The following is a 6,000-nucleotide window of genomic DNA, read 5'->3' as shown; positions in this document are numbered from 1 at the left end:
GTAAACCTTTTATCTCTAATTGTGGAATGAAAGATTATTTCTTGTTCAAAGGAATTTCAGGCTTCAGCAAATGGATATAATGGGTACTTTTTCTATATTTTGAAAAAATTGTGAGCAGGAGAGTATGCTTCATGGAAAGTGAGCACATGAAGTGATGATTATGAAGGACCCACTCAGACCAATTTCTTCTGTGGAGTCTAATACACCATCAAAATTAAAAGACAAGTTCCAAACTGGAGAAAGTATTTGCAGCACATGTAGTAGACAAATTCTCTCCTAAGTGCATAAAGACTATTTAAAAATTATTAAGGAAAAAGATAAAACAAGCATGTAGATATGTGGGCACAGGACTTGAAAAGACAGGGTAGTCCTGCTAATTTATAGTTTTTACTTGCACAATTTTTGCACATGAGGTAAGCTCAAGAATTGTTATGGAAAATTTACAAGAAAGTTAATCTGACATTTTATAGCAATAGACATATTATTATTGTGTTGCATGATAATTAGAGTTAATTTGCATAAAGGCTGTAATTAGTATTACTTTTAGCTAGCCAAAGTTTCAGTTCTTTTTCTCACTTTTAAAGTTTCTTGGTAACTATAATTATTGTCAAAGATGTCAATTTTCCCTCAACATCCTCTCTCTCTCTCATAGACACACTTTCGTATGAAGGGAAAGTGGTAAATAGCCTGGATCAGGTTCGCCTGTCTCTGTTGGCTCTACCTCTCCCATGACTGAAGCTTCCTCTGTGACCACTTAGGCTCTACTACCTCTGGAGCTGATACTTGTTGACTAATGGGAAGTTTCCAGCTCTTTCACTCCTCCCACACTTCCAGATATCCCTTTGTTAAAGACCTCAAGGCAAAGGACTCTGTGCTTTGAGGGAGTGGATAATCTTTCTAGAGGGAAAGTGGCAGCATTGGGGGACATTTGGTGAAGGGGCACAAATAACTCAGTGAATGTGGCCCTGGGGAGGGGAGATGGAGGGACAGAAGGACTGGGCTGTGTAGACTCACGGTATTAGGATGAGAGAGGATCCTAGAAGACCAAGGAAGGGGAGGGAGCTCATCCTCTGTTTCCAGGACTAAGGGCTGCAGTGCCAGAAACCAGCAATTCCAGGACTTTTTTCCCCTTAACCATTGTAGAAGAGAGCTTCTTAAGAAGCAGTGCACCTGAGAACAGCCAAGTGAGCAAGAAAGCAGAACAATCACCCTGACTCACCTGTCTCCTTTGACTTCAGCCTCTCATGTTCCTGAAGTGGTGTCGGCTCTGGATCCCCCAGGACTTAGCATGATTTGTAGGAGCCCTAGGAAGCTCCCCTCTGCCTCTACCCTGCACATGGCTTAGTTGATGCGATAAATTCCTTTCATGGCAGATAAAATCCTTAATTCTACAATTAAAGATAAGAGGCTTAAAATTACCTAGGAGAACAAATGAATTATTATGGTGTTTTATCAAGTTGTAAAAGACTTGAGGTTATGGAATCCTCTTCTGGTTTTGATGGAAGCAGTGAGAAGGCGGAAGGACCAGATGATCCTTCTCATCCCAAGACTGGGCAGATGACATTGGAAAAAACCACATTAGGGTAACTGTTATCCTGGAATCTTAACCAGTCAGCAAGCATCTTTAAGAAATGAAAATGCCTGAGGCCCAGTGTCCTTCTGTTTCATATTATAGAAGTGATGTGTCATCAAGCCAAAGCCAGGGCAGCAGGTGAGGAGAGGTGGGGATGATAGGTAGCAGGCTACACTTACTAACAAGTAAACAACTATGTCTGTGCCCCCCACCCCCTTATACTCAGGATCCTCTTTCCAGGGCATCTGAAAACTCTGAAGATCAGAAGCTCGCAAGGTTGTAAGGATCTCATTGCCTTGCTTTTTTGGTGGTAGTTCTTAGCATGGTTGTTGGCTCCTGCATTTTCTGCTGAAGATAACTGGGAGGGAGTGAATGTAGATGGTTGTGGGTGGGGAACCAGCTGCCCAAGATCAGTTTTTCTGTGACTTATGTTATCATCCATATATAGCCTCCTCTTTATCTTATGCCCCCCCCTTGATGTTTTATAGTCCCGTAATTACACAGGGACTGGCACACTATTTGAGTATGTGTAAGGACGTGCCCATTCTGTTATTTTAGTCTATGCAATAGTTTGTACTAAGATTATTGAATAGAAATTATCAGACCCAAGAAACAGGAACTGGAAGGTTGAAAAGGTTAATGAGAGAGCCATAAAGAAGCTGGTGGACTGTTTACAAACAGTACTTCACACTGAGGTTATTTAGAAATTTGGAACCTATATGAGTCCCTGGAGGGAAAAGGGGATATTACATGCGCAGATATTTTATTTATTGTCTTCTCCCCAAACAGTAAGTAATAAACAGATGAAACCACAAGGTTATAGAATTGTATTACCTTTTGGCTGTGGCCAAGTAAAACTTTAATTTTCTAGCTAGAGATAACAGACAACTCCTATTACTCAGAGGCAGGGGAAGGGCTACTGTAAAATCTTCACATAAGGGGATTTGTTCTGGGCTTTAGTGGCTCCTGGGGAAAAAATGCACAGAGGACTGGATGATCTGGGGAGAGTTTCATGGATTAGGGTAAGCTCCCTTCCAGAGACAGGCTAGTCAGGTTTATACAGTGATGCCTGAACATGAACTGAGCATTCTAAATTCTGGCGGTAGACCATGGCTTATTTTCCCATTCCCACATCTTCATGTTCAGCCCTTAGCCTCACATTAAAAGTTCAAAAGGCCAGTAGACCAGTGCTTGATTTTCTCCTACTACTCACGTCCTGCAGGATCTGAGGTTATAGCTATTCCTTGCTATACAAGAAAGGACAATGGTGGAGATTACATATGTATAAATCATGTTGGATTAAACCATGCTTCAGTAACAAACAACCCCAATATCACAGTGGTTTAACAACAAGAGTTTATATTTTGCTTCTGCAAAATCCATTGTGATTTCCTGCAACTATCCAGGAAGCTCTCACCATCCATCCACTTACCCATCCATCCACCCATCCATCCTGCTTCAGTAATTTTGGCCCTCCCATTGAAATACATGGCCCCCAAACTCTCCAGCAAGGGGAAAGATGGAAGCTGGAGAATGTCACTGAGACTTTTTGCTGCCTTGTCCTGAATCACTTGTCATGTGGTTTTACAAACTTCAAGGTGGCTAATTTCATGATCTTACATGTGCCCAGGAAGAAAAAGAACTGCATATTGGCAAGCACTACTGCAGTTTGCCTTGGTAATCTTCCTATGTGCCATAATTTTGAAAACCAATGTTAGGAGCTATCTATGTTATATCTAGAGTATATTATTATACTCTGTTTTTCAGAGTAGGACACTGAGATTCAGAACAGCTGAGGACTTGCCAATGAGCCACTGGGTCAACATTCAAGGCAAGTCAGCTTGACTCTCATACACAGGATGTTTGGTTTTTGCCTCAGGTAAAGGTGTGGCTTGTTTTTGTTCCTTTGTTTTTATAAAACATTTGAATGGCCTATGTTCTTTTTTTTTTTTCAATTTAGTCACAGTTTTGATTTATATATATATGTATATATGTAATATATATATATTTATTGGAGTTCAATTTGCTAACATATAGTATAATGCCCAGTGCTCATCCCATCAAGTACCCCCCCTCAGTGCCCGTCCCTCAGTCACCCCATCCCCCTACTCACCTCCCCTTCTACTACCCCTTGTTAGTTTCCCAGAGTTAGGAGTCTCATATCACCCTCTCTAATTTTTCCCACTTATTTTCTCTCCTTTCCCCTTTATTCCCTTTCACTATTTTTTATATTCCCCAAATGAATGAGACCATATAATGTTTGTCCTTCTCCAATTGACTTACTTCACTCAGCATAATACCCTCCAGTTCCATCCATGTCGAAGCAAATGGTAGGTATTTGTTGTTTCTAATGGCTGAGTAACATTCCATTGTATATATATGTTATTTCAACTGTGACATGCCATCTCTCAAAATTCATCAATGACCTCTGGCAAGACCTTATAGGCATAGTGAAGGGAAGAGGGAAACAATTATTAGGTAAATGTAGTCACTTTATACAATTCAGGCAGAAGTTCCCTATTTTCCCTGCAATAGTCTGGGGTGTTTGTTTCCCTTTTAATAATGTCTCCAGTTGCCCCAACCCTATGTTTTGCCTCTGCTAGTCATAGTTAACCTAAGACAGGGTAATTAAAGAATGTTTCAGAGCCTCAGTTTTACCATCTATGAAATGAAGCCAAGAAGAGTTTCCCTGTACCACTAAGGGATGTCTTGATGTTTAATTGCTTCTGTAGGCAATCTGGAAAGAGACCCATGATTTCCTTGGAGGCTAGAGATTTACAGATATAAAATCCTATCATCCTTATTTTCCTTGTGACAGGTTTATAGCCTGTGGGACTCACTTGGTACCTGTCACTTACCTTCCTCTTGATCCTTTCCTACAGAGCTTTATCTGTCATTGCATCTCAGGATCAAAAGAGTGTATAAAATCGGGCTCATGGGGATGGCACTGGCAATGCATTGTTTCCTCCAGGACACCGTAGGTACTGGGCTGCCTTTGGCAGCAGGAGTCATTTTAGGAAAGGCTGAAGTCTGGTCTACTTGTGGTCATCTAACACTGTGCATTACTGTATTAGAAAATGTGAATACTTTCCCAGATAAGAGGACCTTATCTTATTTGTCTGTCTTTCTTTCCTAGCTATTGGCTTCCTTGTCCAAACTTTCTAAAATAGCACCCTCTATCACTCTCAGTTGGGTCATTTTTCCCCCCTTAACACTTTCATACTACATGACATCTTATGTATATATTTATTATTTGCTATCCCTTTCCCCTACTCTACCCAACAACATAGACAGCTGGAATATAAGCTTCATGAGACCAAGGATTGTTTTATTTACCTCTTTACTTCTCAGGGCTCAGAGAATGCCAGGAACATAAGATGCATTTGTTGTGTGAATGGTTGGTAGGCACTCTTGAATGCTGCCTCTTCTGTGTATCTGTCCCATGAATATATGTGTGTGTGCATTGTGTGTGCAGCAGGGAGAGTATATAGAAAAGTAACACCAATACCTTGCCCTAAGTAACAGTGTAGTTAGGGAACAAGGCCACATTGCAGGAGATGGAACTCCACAGCTCTCCCAAGTGATTCTAATTATATTCATTGTACTGTGCCTTCTAAACTCCCCTTGTGCAGTATTTGTCGGCAGGCCATTTTTCTTTATTCTCTTTCTTAAATTGAGACTTTTTGCTCTAGCAGTTAACAGCTGTGGTGTTTCACCTCCAAGTTATCTGGCACCCAGTAGAGTGGTGAAGTGATCCCTGTGTTAGCTTATCAATATCCATTTGGTATATTTGTCTTGTGGACTAGCTCCTTCTCAGCCTGCCCCAACTATTCTTTAACCCTCTAAGTCATTTTAATCTGAGGTGCTCTGCAGATGGAAGTTATGTATGCCACATATGCCATATAAATTAATATTATGATGCTGAGACCATTCCATTTGTCTAGGGATTTGCAATGATTTACTTTTTATGAGTAAAGTTTTATTCAACTCTTAACAGTGAAACATAAAACTGTTACAATTGTAATGAAACCTATAAAAGCACAGAGTGTAGTCTCCAGCAAAATATCCCAAAAGCGGTGGGCGGTGATGATACCTCTGGGAACAGATTGAGGAAAGCTTTGGTCAGTCATTTTCAAAGGTCCCCTCGGCAGATTTTGGGTGATACAGACCAGGGCCCCAAACAAATATGGTTTATAACTTTGATTCACAAACTCTAAGCAACATCAAAATTTGAAACTCTTGAGTGTTCACAGAGGGCTTAAAAATGGTCCTCAAAAAAAGATGAACTTCTTTCTAGGATAAAAAGAGTGTATAACCCTTTTGCAAAATATGGAGCAGGTCATGGCTGCAGTAGGAAATAGGTGGCAGGATTACATTAGAATAATTTTAGGAGGTTTTTACTAAAAGGATAATTTTAAATTATTGTA

The 6,000-nt window shown here is 40.4% G+C and overlaps 1 long non-coding RNA gene across 1 annotated transcript in view; it reads left to right on the top strand.

Moving 5' to 3' along the window:
• The first annotated feature begins 219 nt into the window (after positions 1 to 219).
• Positions 220 to 6,000, top strand: part of LOC140635715 (uncharacterized) — a 230,898-nt gene continuing 225,117 nt past the window's right edge. Inside the window, exons 1-2 of the long non-coding RNA XR_012033061.1 lie at positions 220 to 1,711; positions 3,341 to 3,452. This is a non-coding gene — a long non-coding RNA (uncharacterized lncRNA). The remainder of the gene's footprint in view (positions 1,712 to 3,340; positions 3,453 to 6,000) is intronic.

Source organism: Canis lupus, chromosome 6 (assembly GCF_048164855.1).
Source record: "Canis lupus baileyi chromosome 6, mCanLup2.hap1, whole genome shotgun sequence".
In the NCBI taxonomy this organism is placed as follows: domain Eukaryota; kingdom Metazoa; phylum Chordata; class Mammalia; order Carnivora; family Canidae; genus Canis; species Canis lupus.
Note: the sequence above shows the minus strand (reverse complement) of the source record. Positions and strands in the feature narration are given on the sequence as shown.